The 11,276-nt window shown below is 36.7% G+C and overlaps 1 pseudogene; it reads right to left on the bottom strand.

The window, feature by feature from the left end:
- Window positions 1–7,679: 7,679 nt before the first annotated feature.
- Window positions 7,680–7,972, bottom strand: LOC102499406 (U6 snRNA-associated Sm-like protein LSm5 pseudogene; annotated as a pseudogene).
- Window positions 7,973–11,276: the final 3,304 nt, after the last annotated feature.

Consider the following 11,276-nt stretch of genomic DNA (forward strand, 5'->3'; position numbering starts at 1 on the left):
GATTTTTGAAGTCTTTACTCTTATTCTACATAAAGAATGCTGTATGACTAGAAAGTCAGAAACTTTTCCTGGACCCTTTAAAGAATTGAGGTTGCAAGGGACAATTGCCACTCTGAAATTTGGAGAAGCTGGGGAATATAAAGACATACAGCTCTTAAGAATGTCTTACTTAGGGCAGAAGCCACTGGAAGTGGGAAACTGATAGAATCACTTAAGAATCACTTAAATGCTAATGTTCAATTGATGAAAGTTGAGTGCAGAATACCATGACAGCGAGAAGAGGGGGGTGAGTGGAGTGGGGAGAAGTGTTCTGCAGTCTCTCTTCAAAAATTCTACCAGCATTTCACAGTGAGAATCCGAGGACGATCCTTTGTTGGTCCTAGCTTTACCACAGTGAAACCCTTCCATACTGTTTTCTTTAATAAAGTTTTAATTTTTACGGGCAGAGGTCAATTCTAGAGAATTTTCCCAGCAGAGGAAAGGAATCCTTCCCTACTTTAGACTACTCTAGATTTGTTGTATTACCTAAGGAAAACAAAGAAATAGCAGGAGAAAATGATTGAGGTTGTCAGAAAAGTCACGACATATTTTACGTAGAGAAACACATCATAACTTTTCCAGTGACACAGTAGATTAGAATCTTGTAGTTAGCCAAAAGAGGAAAGAGGAAAAGCACCTCTTCTGGAAGAGAGACAAATGCTTGTAAAGACCAGATCTCCAATCACAAGCTCACTAAAATATGAAGATTGATTTGGAAGACAGTGGAAAGCCCTTTGTCCCCCTTGCCCTACCGCCACACCAACAACCCTCTAGTATTGCAATAGTATCAATAGAATACAGCTAAAAGACCTGCAAGACAGACGTTCTCTAAAGAGTAGTTCAAGGGAAATAAGAAAGGGGAGAGAAAAATTAGGAAATTAGAAGAATTTGAATTTCCATGTACCTATCATTAAAGCAACCATTAAACACAGCCTAGCTCATAACCATATTAACACAAATTGGCTTACTGGAAGTCCGTTTATCTCAGTACTATTTCCCAGTATGTCATTTGTGACTTTCAAGGAAACTTTGCAAGACATCCAAAAACATAAGAAAAATAAACATTTTAAAGAGACCAGAACCAGATTCAGATGTGACACAGATGTTGGTATTATCAGACAAGAAATTTTAAATAATTAATTTAAAATAATCATGACTAGTATGTAAAGAAATTTAATGAAAAAAAAGTAGAAGACATGTAATATTAGAAATATGTTAGCAGAGAGATGGAAACACAGAAATAATTCAAAAGAAAAGCTAGAAGTAAAAAGTCAGAATTATAGAAATCAAGATAGTACCTGACAGGCCCAAACTAGGTAGTCTAGTTTATAGCACACTGGACTGTGGTGCTGTAAGTTTCATGGCTGACCATGGAGTAAGATCCTTAGATCATTCTGAAAACGTGGCTGGTGCCCACATGGGCACCCAAGATCCTGAGGAGCTGGAGGGCTGGTGAAAGGGGATTGCCATTCAGGGAGACTCCATCAAGGGAGAAATAGATACTGCATTTTTAAAACCCATAGATTTAAAAGGACAAACTATTAAACTTACTGTGTGCAAGTTAAAATTAGATAGATAGATAGATAGATAGATAGATAGATAGATAGATAGATAGACAGACAGACCGACAGATAGATAGATAGATGATAGATAGATAAGATAGATAGATGGAGGAATTCCAGAATTGAGTTCAGACCGTGACAAAAGTTTCTTAACTATATTACATATTTGTGACATAACCTCAGGAGAGGGTGATGGAAAGGGTGTTGACCTAAGCAAATCTGGTAATGAACAGAAAATATAAGACTACAAAAAGACAAAAGAAACTGGACAGGTATCCTGTCCTCTGGTTCATAAAGTCACTTTCCATGAGGGTACAGGTTAAAAATACCTGTATCCTCGGAATGAATACTGGATGACGGAAACCAAGTTTCTCACTACTGGAGTGGGAAGTTATGTAAACACAGAGGGCAGAGGCTAGAAGGATCCATATAGTCCTGCTTTAGAGTTGATCATGTATATAAATGCAGATATGGCTTAAAAGACACATGACAGATAGCTGATAGGTAGACAGACAAATAGGCATATTTGTGTAAACATGGATGTACACACTCACAAACATTTTGATGCTCTGTCCTCTGAAAAGACCTGGGGGAAAAAGCCCCAGTAAAAACAAACACACCTAATGCACAGATATTGGTATCTAGTATTTTTAAAGAAGTGGTAAAAGGGCCCTTTGGAGATAATCTGATTCTATGACTCTAAATATGTACTCAGAAAACAAAATTATGTCAGTGTGCCAAAGGGACATAGGCTCCGTCTGAAAGAGCTGCCAGTAACTTAATCTGAAACAATTTGAAAAACCAAGGAAATAACACAGCATTCGACAATAACTAAAAATATAAAACAAATGATTAAATAAATCAATAGGTGGGGAATAGATAAGTCTCCAGTGTAGAATGTTTCAAAGTATTTATTTAGATACTTCTTAAGTCCAGTTAGTGCTGCTATAACAAAATACTACTAAGTTATTTAGTTATTTGTTTATTTATTTATTTATTTGTTTAATTTTTTAGAGAGAAGTTTTTGCTATAGGATACATGTGCTTCCGGAGAAACAGAGAGAGACAAAAGGCATAGAATTACCCCTGGGAGATGTCCATCCTGCAATCCCTTCTCCTCCATTCTCCTCTTGCGATCTTGGGCATGCACGCACATGTGCCCAGCATGAGTTTAAGCCACAGGTCACAGGGACTCTAACCATGGTCAACTACCTGGGAGTCCAATAATGTAACAATTATGCTATCTGCTGGTCCTCCAAACTAGGTAATTTATAAAGAACAGAAAAAAGGTGTATTTGATTAACAGTCTGGTCATGAAGAATATCTGAAAGAAAAGCACTGCAGGCAGAGACAGGTGAGGAGGGAACATGTCTGTTGTGCTCAGGGACTTTACTCGGAGAAGAGGGAATGTGCTGAAAAGCAGTGGCTAATGAGGTCGCAGAAATTACATGACACATTTCAGATTACTGTAACAACCTTGGCTTTTACTTTTAGTAAGATGAGAAAATATTAGAAGATTTATATGGTGTATTGAGAAGAACAGATTTATATTTTAAAGAATCATTCTAGCTGTATCTTGAGGATAGAACAAAGGGAGTAAGAGTGAAAGTTGGGAGGACAATTAGATGAACAGTGATGGTGGCATAGACAAAGAATTTTGGAGGGTGCTGGTGATTGCAAATATATTCTGAAAGTACAGTGACAGATTTTCTTGTAGATTACATACTGCAGGAAAGAGACAGAAGCAAAGAATGATTCTAAGATTTTTCTACCCCGGTTACAGGAAAAATAGAATTTCCAATTGCTGACATGGGGAAAACAGCAGGAAAAGCATAGTACTGCCACTGAATTGTCTTAAATAATTCAGTGGTACAATATATTCCATATTATAAGACACTGCCCTCTGAGCATGTTATGTTTGAGATAGTTTATAGAAAGCAGGGGCCAGTAGGCAAGACAATAGAGAAATAGTCCAGTGGAACACCAAGCTGATGATAAACATTTGAGAGTTGTCAGAAAATATTAGGCTGTCAGGACAGTCATGGTGTGTTTTCCTGTGCTTTTCTATGCAAAAATGCATCATGACTTTCCCAACAACCTAATAGATTGATTTTAAAATAAGATATGATAAGATCACCAAAAAAATCAATGCAAATTTAAGTGAAAAGACTTCCCGGAATGAGTCTAAGATTAGAGGTTAAAAAGATGAGATAGAATTGAAAAAAAATAAAATATAATGCCTGAAAAGTAGGAGTAGAAAAGTGAAACAAAAACAAGTCAAGTCATGTAGGTTCTCTTTAAACTATGAGACAATTCATAATCTTTTTTTTCTGACTACTTGCTAATTTTATTAAATTGAGGGCTGGTACTTATTACTAACATATTTGTAAATCATACTGTTATGCTCTATAAGTAAACCATTGTACAACTCCAGAAATAATTTTGCAGTTATAATGCAATAAATGATCAAAAAAAGTGTTTCTAAGTGCTTTATGGAGCCTACCATCTCCACAGTATTACTTAAGAAGAAGCACAATGTATAAAAATTAAGTAATCAAAACCCATGTGTATTTACGTAAGATTCATGTTCTTCACTGTTTGACACTTTGACCAGAGCCACAGCCAAATGGATCAGCACTGAGTAACTTATTCAAAGAAAAGCAATTCATATACTATACCATGTACCACAATCTCTTGTTTTCCATTCTCCTCTTGGGATCTTGGACATACATGCACACGTACCTGATGCACAAGACTTGGTTCAAATAGATGGGCTAGGACAGCAAAGAGGTCTCTGTTATTACTAAAGAGATACAAGTATACAGAAATCACCTGAGAAATTGTTTGTGTGCCTAATGAAACCTACCAGAGTGTTACCAAAAGTAACACTCCACTCATTTACTCATTCATCCACTTAGTAAATAGTTACTGAGTATTTACTTCTTGGCTGATACTTTTTCAAGTGCTGAGGATACAGGAAAGTGAATGAAGGAAATTTAGCCTGTATTTGGAACTCAAATAGCTATTACAGTGGAATGTTAGCAAGGTGTGCAGTGGAATGTGATGGAGTTGAAAAGATAAATGATTGAGCCTTATGAAGTATATTAAAGATTCTGATCATTGCTCAAAGAAAAATTCACTGCTGGTTAAATATTTGAAATAATTTAATGGTGTGATATGCATGTTATGAGATGCCGTCTTCTGAAAGCTTCTCTGAGAGCAAATTCTAAAACATAAAAGTATAAGCAGGTACACATATGAACGTTAGGGATTTAGCAGAGTAGATTAAGTTAGAGTATTTATTGGCTATACCAGGAGTGGACATTATAAAAAATAGAAGGATTCAGAATATATTTAATAGAAGAAGTTGACGGGACTAAGTAAAATATTAGATATAGATGCTGAAGGAGTGAGATTTATATATGTCATATCAAAAAACAAATTTCACTGGAACTGCAAATAAGGATTGAGTTCATTCTTGAGTAAGCTGCATCATTGGAGAAATGAGTTTCGTGGTCTCTCTGAGCAGAAATGAAAAAGGGCCTATGAAAGACAAAAAGACAAGAAAACATCAGAAAAATCAGGTTTAAGTGTCTGGTTAGTTCTTGAAGCATGGTTTTCAAAGAAGTCTGAGATGGATTAAAAAGCTTAAGGGCAAAATTTTTTATGTTCACTTACAAGCCTTATAAACTTTATCTCACATGCATACATAGATAGAATCAGCATAATTCTGCCTTTGTCTTAACCAATCCCATGAAATCCTATAAAAAAATTTGCATATACAGTAAAATTTTGAAAACATGGGTGATACATGCCAATGTTAACCAGAACAAATGATCTGGAATGTGCCATTTTTAGGTAAATTTATAAAGGACACGATATCTGGTTTGCTAAAAAGCTATTTGTTACTTCTTGCCTAATTGTTCTTTTACAAAGGAAAACATTTATTATATACAACAGTATATAGAATTCTACAGATCATCACAATTTCCTGATGCAAAAGGGATGGTGACATAAAATAGAAACATCACAATGCACTCAAAATCCTTCTACAGTAAATCTGTGAAATCAGATTGGAGGTGGAATGGGAGAGTGAGAAAAGGACTGTGCTGTGTACACTAGACCACCTCTAAGAAAATCAAGATGGTGAGGTAGTCGCCCACATCAGGGTCAATGCAACCGAAATGCTTTTCCAACCAGTGCCTTGTACATTGAGAAAACCTTAGTTAGATATTTAACCTTTGTATTTTTCATGTAGAGAGTTTGTATATTATGTGCCAAGACAGAATTCGGTACTTTTTATTTTATAGACATTTTTTAATGACAGGAAAGCAACCTTGGAACTTTGCTCACTGGAAATGCTGCCAGACGTTTTTGGTATCACTGTTCAGTTATGACTTTTCTTCACAGAGATAACACATTACAATCAACGGTAGAAGTCCTCAATAAGGTAAATTGACTCCAAAGAATTATTCTGATTCTATGTAAGTATACATGTGATATAAAGTTTATAAAGATTGTAAGTGGCATAAAATTTGCCCATCAGCACCTATAGCCAACCCATCTCTTTGAAACTTTTTTGAAAACTTCAATAATGATTTCTTCTATAGAGAGATTTTTGCTATATGTTGCATGCACTCACCAGAGAGACAGAAAGCGAGAAATCACCACCCCCCACCCTCCCCCAAGGTTGGACAACCACGCCACAATCCTTTCTCTTTCATTCTATCAGGGTCTTGGGCACATATGCATATGTACCCAACATAAGTTTTAAGCCATCAGGTCCTCTGGAACTTGAATTGCAGTTGACTATGTAGAAGTCAGTGATGTAGCCATTACATCATCTGCTGGTCCCTCAATAAAATAATTTTGATATTGTATTGTGGCTTAGAAAGTTTACTTCTTCAGTTGTGACTTTTTAAGCCTGTAATGTATCCACATTCTACTTGACTGCTCCCTTCTTTTCTCAAAATAATTTACCTGAGTTAATCTTACTTGGTCAATTCTATCCACAGTGAATGTCACTTTACCAGGGAAATTCTAATTGTCATCCCATTTAGGGAAGAACTCTAGTAATGTAACTTCATAGTTCCCTAAGTATACTCAGAGTGCTATTAGAAGAGTTTCAATTGTACGATTTTTTTTTTGAATTAGTATTTATTTAATACCTGGCGTCCTTACTGAAATGTAGCCTCAGGACAGTAGAGAGAGTATCTGATTGGTTTCAGGAAAACTCTCACTGCTTAACAAGGTATAAGAAACATAGCTGATACTTACTGATCATATAAGTATTTTTCATCATTGAAAGGAAAGAAACTTATTAGAGATTTGATTTTCGTTTGATTTATTTGGTTCTATTTCCTTATAATGACAGTTTTTGGTGCAATAGAAATAAGTATAAAATTTACAATGATACTTGATTTTTATAATGTCTATGGTAAAATAAAGTATATATTTAGTAATTTCTTTTGGGAAATGTGTTCAGATTAGTTCTTAAGATGACTTAGAGACAGACAAATGGTTCATAAAAGCAATATTATGTGATAAATCTTAAAAAATAAAATATACTTATCAAAATGTACACCAGTATTTGTTTTAAAATGCTGAAATCAAACTTTACTTTTCCCATTATCTTAAGCTCATAATATGAACTGTCATTTGTAATTCATACATTTTTAAGAGCTCTCATTTGCATTTACATATATATGTGGTTTATTATGATGTCACCAATTCAGATATATTTATTTAATGTGATCTATATTGAGTCAATTTTGTTCAATTTTTCTATTTTTCCCCTAAAATATTGACCACGATTCAGTAATACTATGTTCACTGAAGCATTAGTCATTAGGAAGTTTGCGCTTCTTTTTTTTTTTTTTTTTGATGCTTAACAAATAACATCTTTATTTTAGCCTTCAAAAAACACTTTTCTTCTTAATCCAAAGCAATCAAGATTAACTTACAACAACATCTTCAAAGCATTTCCCTTTAATGGGATACAGCTTTACAGGACCTAACATTAAAATGTTAAAACTATTTATATTTTGTTGCCACTGTGAGACAAAACAGACTCTAGCACAAGTCTAGGATATCCATTCATACTTCAGGTCCTTCTCCTCCAGGAACCGGCATTGTTATATTATTTCCGTTTAGCAAAATCTGATCTAATTTAGTAAACCTTCTTCCTTCTGGTGTGATTTCAAATTCAGTAATATCTTCCAGTACCATATTGACAAAGTCATCAAATCCTAGAAGTGTACCAACAATTTCCTTATCACTTTTCATCACAATGTGAATTCTTGATCCTATACATTTGTCCACAAGCTCTAACAGCAGCAGCTGCAACGGGTTGGTAGTAGCATTAGCTGCCATGGCTACGCCGGAAGTCTGCGCTTCTTTTTAAAATTATAATGAAAATCTTTGTATTTTTTAACTCACTAGAAACCAATAAAAAATTTGAGTAAATATGTAAAAAGAATCAGGAGACGTTCTCAAGAAGCTCTCATGATACTATTTCCTATTGTGTACCTTTTTGTAATACTTTGGTTATTAAACATAAAAAAGTTTCAGGTCACACTCTACTTACTTCCTTGAAATTGTTTGTTTAATGCCCTTCTTCCCTGTCAAATAACAATCTTCATAGCGTAATAGCTATGTCACTGGACTCCCAGGTAGTTGACCGCGATTCGCGTCCTGGACCCGGTGGCTTAAAACTCATGTTGGGCGTGTGTGCGTGCATGCCCAAGATCCCGAGAGGAGAATGGAGGAGAAGGGATTGCGGCGTGACCATCCCCCCTGGGGGGTGATTTCTCGCTTTCTGTCTTTATGACTCTCTCTGTCTGTCTGGCAAGTGTACGCGCCCTATAGCAAAAATGTCTCCAAAAAAAAGTCTATGATAGGGGCCAGCTAGTGGTATAGTGGTTAAGGTGCTGGACTCCCACATGGCTGACCATGGTTTGACTCCTGGACTTAGCAGGTTGAAAAACACACCAGGCCCATGTGCATGCATGCCCACTCAAAATCCCAAGAGGAGAATGGAGGCAAAGGGATTGTATTTTGGCCATTCCCCAAGGGGGTGATTTCTCACCTTCTCTCTCTCTGTCTCTTTGGTGAGCACCTGCCCTCTAGGGCAAAAACTCTTAAAAACAAACAAACAAACAAAAAGTCTATGGTACAGTCTAGGTATGGTGGGGGCCATGTGGGTGATTGGAGTTCAGTTCTCAGGTCAATCTGATCATGGTGGGTGCATATATATGCCCATAATCCTGGCCATCTGGAAGACACTGAAGAAGATCTCAGCATGAGACCTTGGTACAGGTGCTTGTATTTCTCTGACTCCCATGAAAAAAATAAATGAATAAATTTTTAAAATAATTTGTGACAGTGCCTACCTAAATAGGTGCTCAGTAAACACTTGCTTACTGTTGACTAACACTCTCCCAGCACACTAAATGATTTGACCCAAATCGTTTTTATCATATGAGGTAGAATGAGGTAGAAATAAAGTGTACAAGCCCACAATATTGTCCTAAAGATCAAATAAGAAAAAAAAAATATTTTTCAGAGAATTCAACAATCTCCAGCAATATAAGGTATCATTATATTAGTAAATATTACTTTTGCCAGGGACTGGATAACTTTTATGTCTTCACTCCCCTAGTCTAAAACCTCCATCCAGCAAGGGCAGTGTCCATGAACTATTTAAATTTTACAAGTAATATCAATATTTTGTTTCTTTGATGTATTTAAATCCTCTTAGAATACATTGCTGTATCTTGATTGCACCAATCCTTTGTCTTCTTTATTTCTTAATGGTTTAACTCCCCCTCTTCATCTTCTGTGTCACCTAATACCTGATTTCATGCAATGATTTCCACATAGTCTTCTAACGCTTGTCTCTGACCTTGCTAAACAAAACTGCAGTGAGTCTGCCTACTATTATTTGAAGTTTTTAAGTATTTGCTTGTTTTAGTTGGCTTGTGGGTACATGCACAGGCCAGAGAGAGGGAGAGAGAAAGGGGAGAAAGCAAGAGAGTATTCCCCCTCCTTCTTCTCCATAGGGCATGGTCACACTACAGTTCTCTCTCCATTATTCCTTCCTCTCTGGATTTTGGGCATGCATGCACATGTTCCTGATGCATTCTTTAAGCCATAGATTCTGAGACTTGAACAACACAGTCAACCATGTGGAATCCAGCTCAGGTAACCACCAGGGTACAGACTGGCCCAATTTTAGGTTTTCTACGTAGTGGTTATAATTCAGTCCATGATAGCGTTTTTACTATAATTCTCTCCATCTCTAGTCCACATTTTTTTCACTAAAGCAAGTTTGTCATTCCCTGTGCTCTGCCTATCATCTTCCCTATCATGCAATATTTTTCTGTTTCTTAGTCCAGCTAGGTAAAATCCAGTGTCACATTCTCTGTCTTGCTCTATTTTTTTATGTTCAGTATAACATATTTCTAAACTGTAAGTATAGTTAAAGTTTCTATTTTTAAAAATTTATTTATTTTATTCATGATAGAGACTGTGCACACATGGTATGACAGAGGAAGAGAGAGAGAGAGAGAAGCACCCTTTAAAATAGCTGCTCCTGCCATGGTACCCTTTCTCAGTCCTTCATCTCCTCAGGATCTTGGGCAGGTGTGCCTGGTGCATTACGAGTCAACCAGTCTGAGGACACAGACCACAATCAGCCATGTGGCTCCAGACATTGCACTTTGGTATGTGATGGAGGATGTCACCCAGGCTGGGCCTCACAATTTCTTTATATCATTTTTTAAATTTGTTAATTTTTTTTGTCGAGAGAGGTAGTACTTTCAGCAAGGTCTTTTCACCATGAACCATCTCTACCTTTGACCAGCTTCAGATCATTGGCAAATGTGTACTCAGCATATTCTGGGAGGTCTCCTGATTTGAACTGGTAAGCTTCCAGGAACCAGCAGTTAGCGTAATGGCTATGTCGCTAGACTCCCACGTAGTCGACCGTGGTTCGTGTCCCGGACCCGGTAGCTTAAAACTCACACCGGGCGCGTGTGCGTGCGTGCCCAAGATCCCGAGAGGAGAATGGAGGAGAAGGGATTGTGGCGTGACCATCCCCTCTGGGGGGTGATTTCTCGCTTTCTGTCTCTCTGTCTCTGTCTGTCTGTCTGTCCGCGCCCGCATGCGCCCTATAGCAAAAACCTTTCAAAAAAAAAAAAAAAAGAACTGATAAGCTTCTTTCCATGTGGGATTGTCTCTCAAAGCAATTTACATTTTACTGCTGTGTCAAGATTTATCTATTTTTGAAGAGAAAATATTTTAATTTATATTTTTTCTTTATCTCAGACAGCATAAAGTATTATACATTACTATTTTTTTCCTTCTCTGGTAGATTGTATTTGTGGTCCAGATTTTTAATCACTGACTATATTCATTTTCTTTGTCTTAGAACTTTGCAGTACCTTTCTGCTGGGAATTAAAGCATAGGTCTTTGCCCCTTGACAGTATCATGGGACTTGTTTTGGCCAATGCGATGTTAATATATGTAACACAAGCATTTGTATGACTGGACTTAGATTTGTTAATAGCAAGTGAAGATCATACCTGAGCTAGTCCACAAATCTCAGGAGGAAGATGGAAGGCATATAGAAGTGCCCAACCTATGCTTTTACACAAAAATCCAGCCAAGAATTGA

Source organism: Tupaia chinensis, unplaced genomic scaffold (genome assembly GCF_000334495.1).
Source record: "Tupaia chinensis unplaced genomic scaffold, TupChi_1.0 Scaffold000687_1, whole genome shotgun sequence".
Classification (NCBI taxonomy): Eukaryota; Metazoa; Chordata; class Mammalia; order Scandentia; family Tupaiidae; genus Tupaia; species Tupaia belangeri.